Raw genomic sequence first — 4,887 nt, forward strand, 5'->3', positions numbered from 1 at the left:
GGTGTGTCAGAGACAGTAAAGTTTGCACAGGATAGAGCAGATTTCAGGCTTATTGTACACAGAGTAACTATGAATCGCAAGTGACTCAACCTCACATTAACAACAACAACAAAAACAATGTAATTGAAAGAAATTATATTTAATCAAACAAAGCAAGTATTCAACACCCATACTTCCTAATTTTTAAAGAAACTATGTTGTATTGGTGATCTAGTAGTAAGAAGCTGCACTGCAACCCCAAAGGCACGTAGTTCAAATCCACCAGTGGCTGAACTGGAGAAGGATGGGCAATCTTGTCCTGTGCAATTAACTACTCTGAAAATCCGCTGGAGGGTCAGCTATGGCTTGATTCTGACTTAGCAGCACCCAACCACAACAAGAAGCCGCAAAGTGGCTATTAATGGAAAATATTTACACATGGAAATGAACAAATATTATCAATCAAGCTTTTTTTAAAAAAACAAATTGTTGTTATATGCCATTGAGTCACCTACAACTTATAGTGACCCTATGTACAACAGCCCTAAACCCTGCCCTATCCTGTGCCAATCTCACTATCTCTGACACACGTACCCCCATTACCCCAGTCACTGAATCAATCCATCTCATTGAGGGTCTTCCTCTCCTGTGCTGTCCCTGCACCCTCCCAAGCAGGAGCTTGCCTGGAAGGATGTCAGGAAGCAAGGATCCTAATGTACAAGATGGCCTGCAGTCCCCAAGACCTGCAGGGTTCCAGGGGCTGCCACTGGTGCATATCCTGACTGGCCACTCCATAGCTGGTGCCTGCAGAGGTATCCTGGGTTACATTGTCTCCACTCCATCTCTTGAGGCTTTTAATTCTTACTAGGTCTCCTGGAGCTGTTTGGAGAGTGCCATGCACCCAGTCAAGTGCAGGGGCAAGTTTACAACAACCCTGAGGTTTTTAGTATTGACAGCCAGCAGCTTTCAAGAAGGGTTACTTTGATATACATGTATTAAGTATACTTAGCACATAAACTATATAAATAAATGCTTATGTAAATAATATTTAAATCATGCATTCTATTTTACAGAACATATTATGCATTTAAGCCAAACATACTTTTGTATGTACGTACATATATAAACAAAACAGCATATTTAGCACCATAGTTTTCTAAATTACATGAGGCATCTCAGCTAATTGGCCTAACAATGTGTTCAGTGTTTCTGTCCTACTTCTCAATTCTTGAGTAGGGTGTGAGGCTCTGAAATTATTTTGTTGTGTTTTGTTTTTTATTCATTTCAGTGAAAGTTTACAGAGACTTAGGGTTTCCATTCATTCATTTTTATACTTTTCTCCCTGTCCACCCCTCTCCCCATTCTCTCTTCTCTTTGAAAAGTAAAAGACAAATTCTTTCATTGTTATACAATCCCTCCCCCCAAGTGCACTCCACTGTGTAGCCTTCATTTTAGACTCCTGTCATGACTGTAATACCTAATCATATATCCCTTTTAAACAGTTCTCTCCCTCATCTGTGTCAATGCAGTATACATTATTTATTCCCTCTTTCTCAGTCTACCCTCAACCCCGATGTCAGTCCTGATTTACAACAGTGGCACTATGCAATATTTGTCCTTTTGTGACTACATATTTCACTCAGCGTAACATCCTCTAGGGTCACCCATTTTGCATAATATTTTATGAGTTCCTGTTTTTCCATGCAGCATCGTATTCCAATATACCGAGCTTCTCTATCCATTCGTTTGTTGATGGGCACTTGGGTTGTTTCCAACTCTTTACTATTGTGAACAAAGCTGCAATAAATATGGGTGTGCATATATCTGCTGGGGTGGTAATTCTGGTTTCTTTAGGGAATATTCCCAGTAGTAGAATTGCTGGGTCAAATGGTATTTCTATTTGCAACTTTTTAAGAAAGCACCATACAGCCTTCCATAGTGGTTGCACTATTTTATACTCCCACCAACAGTGAATAAGGGTTCCAGTTTCTCTGCAACCTTAACAGCATTTGTTGTTTGCTATTCTGTTGAATTTTGCTATTTTTACTGGGTTGAGATGATATCTCATAGTTATTTTGATTTGCATCTCTCTTAGAGCCAGAGATTTTGAACATTTCTTCATGTGTTTGTTCACCATCTGAATGTCTTTTTTTGGTGAAGTGTCTGTTCATGTCCTGTTTATGCCCATTTTTCAATTGGGTTGTTTACCTTTATCTTGTTGTGGTGTGAGGTTCTTAAATTTTGCACATGGCTGTTGTGTCAAGAATTCTGGAGGACAACTACTTGGCCAACTGACTGGAAGCAATCCATATTTATTTCCAATAAAAAAAAGTTACCAGAGAGAGTGTGAAAAGTATTAAACAATAGCACTAATATCACATGCAAGCAAAATTCTGCTGAATATTATTAAAAAATGGTTGGAGCAGTACATCAACAGAGAACTAGCAGAAATACAAGCTGGGTTTAAAAGAGGTTGTTGCACAAGAGACATTATCACCAATGTTGGATGGATCTTGACTGAAAGCAGAGAGTACAAGAGGATTGTCTATCTATATTTTATTGACTTTGCAGATTACAAGAAATTGTGGCTAACCTTGAGGAAAATGGCAATCCCAGAATACATTATACATTAATGTGCCCACAAGAAACCTATTCTTGGACCAGGAATCAGTCCTCTTAACAGATGTCTGTTTAAAAGACTTAGATCCAAAATAGCATCTTTTTAATTGCTATGCATGAACAAGAAAGTTGTACAATGAACAAGAAAAAGTGAAGAATGATTGATAACTTTGAATTGAGGTTTCGAGGGATGGTACTGTATATATCAAACAAACCAATCTGCCATGGAGGAAGTATGACCAGGATAGTCCTTATAAGAAAGGATGGTAAAACTTAGTCTCACATACTTTGGACAAGTTGTCAGGATGGGTTGGTCTCTGGGAAAAAAAGACATCAGATTGGGAAAAGTAAAGGGTCAGTGAAAGAGAGGAGGACCCTTAACAAGTTTGACTGACAGTGCCTGCACCAATGGGCTTGAGCATGATGGAGATCATGAATAGAGCAAGCTTTCAATCTGTGATTCATAGAGTTCCTATGACTCATACTCTAAAACATCTAACAACATATGTATATAGTAATGGGTGACTGGAATGCAAAAGTTGGGAACAGAGAAGAAGGATCAATAAAAACATTGATTTGGTGACAGATATGAAGTTGGAGATAGAATAATGGAATTTTGCACAATCAACGACTTACTAGTTGCAAATACGTTTTGTAAGAAACATAAACAAGGGGAGCTCTGGTGGCCTAGTGGCAAGAACCTGCAACTACAATCCCAGAGTCGCACGGTTCGAATCCACCAGATGCTCTGCCGAGGAAGGAGGGACAATCTCCTCCTGTACCAGTCAGATCTGATTTGACGGTACACTCACACAAAAATAAAAAAAAAAAAAATTAAAAAAATTAAAAAAAGAAACATAAACAAAGGCTATACACATGGATTTCACCTGATGGGATGATAGGAATCTGATCAATTACATGTGTGAAAAGAATCATTGGAAAAGCTCAATGTCAGCTGAAAGCAGAGAGTATCAGAGGAATTTCTGTGTTTCATTGACTATGCAAAGGCATTTATTTGACTGAGTGGATCACAACAAACTGTAGCTGACTCAGAAGAATGGGAATCCCAGAACACTTGATTGTGCTTATGTGAAGCCTACATTTGGAGCAGGAGGCAGTCATCAGAACAGAGCAAGGAAACACTGCATAGTTCAAAATTGTGGGGTGTATGGCAAGGATGTGTCCTATCTACACATTTTTTAAGTCTATATGCAGAACAGATTATCTGGGAGGCTGGGCTCTATGAGGAGAAATGCAGCATCAGGATTGGAGGTAGACTCATCAACAATATGTGTTATGCAGAAACACAACCCTGCTTGCTCAAATTGAGAAGGACCTGAAGCACTTGCTGCAGAAAGCCAAGGACTGTAGCCTTCAATAGGGATTAAAGTTCAACATCAAGAAAACAAGGATTCTCACCACTGGGGAGATTGGCAGCATCATGATAGATGGTGAAGAGATTGAGATTCTTCGCAACTTTAATTTGCTTGGCTCCGCAACCAACACTCTTGGTACCAGGGTCCAAGAATCTAGTGTTATTTTTGGAGGAACATTCTTCTAAGTTATAGCACTCCTCTGTCAATTTGCTGCACGGAGGTAATCTGGGTTTTCTATGTTGCTGAACCTTGTGCTATTCATGGGGGTTGGGGGGGAGTTGAAAAGCTATAATGGCTGACCATGGTGCATAGTGTTTGGTAGCGCTCCTATTTTAAGACAGGTTTGGAAGCAAGAGTGTCATCCACTTCCTAAACCACATGTTTCTGGAAACCCTATGAACTAGGAGAAACGACGATGTACAATTCTGAAAACTCATTGCTGTTGAGTCAAAACTGACTCATAGCTGACCCTCTGGTGGGTTTCCAAGACTGTGAATCACATAGGGAAAGACAGCCTATTTTCCCCCCAAAGAACTGCTTGTGGATTTGAACTACGTATAAATGCTGTGGAGGATCAGCACGGGAGAGGAGCCTCATTTGAGATGGATTGACCCAGTGACTACCGCAATGGGATTGGATGTGTCAGAGACAGTGAAGTTGGCCCAGGAGAGGGAAAGATTCAGAGCCATTGTTCATAGGGTCGCTATGAGTCATCGTTGACTTGACAATACATAAGAACACAACAGAACATAGAGTGAAAACCAGCATCCTTAGCGGTTATCAAAATGTACTTGCCATTATTTTTTAAGTGTGTTTCTTTATTTCACATTTTCATTTTTTCTCCTTTTCTCCTTCAATCCTGCCTTTATCTTCTTCCTGCTTTCCCTCCCCCCCATTAATCTCACTTTAAACT

The sequence above is a fragment of the Elephantulus edwardii genome, unplaced genomic scaffold, assembly GCF_000299155.1.
Source record: "Elephantulus edwardii isolate Elephantulus edwardi_28Jun2011 unplaced genomic scaffold, EleEdw1.0 scaffold00247, whole genome shotgun sequence".
Lineage (NCBI taxonomy): Eukaryota > Metazoa > Chordata > Mammalia > Macroscelidea > Macroscelididae > Elephantulus > Elephantulus edwardii.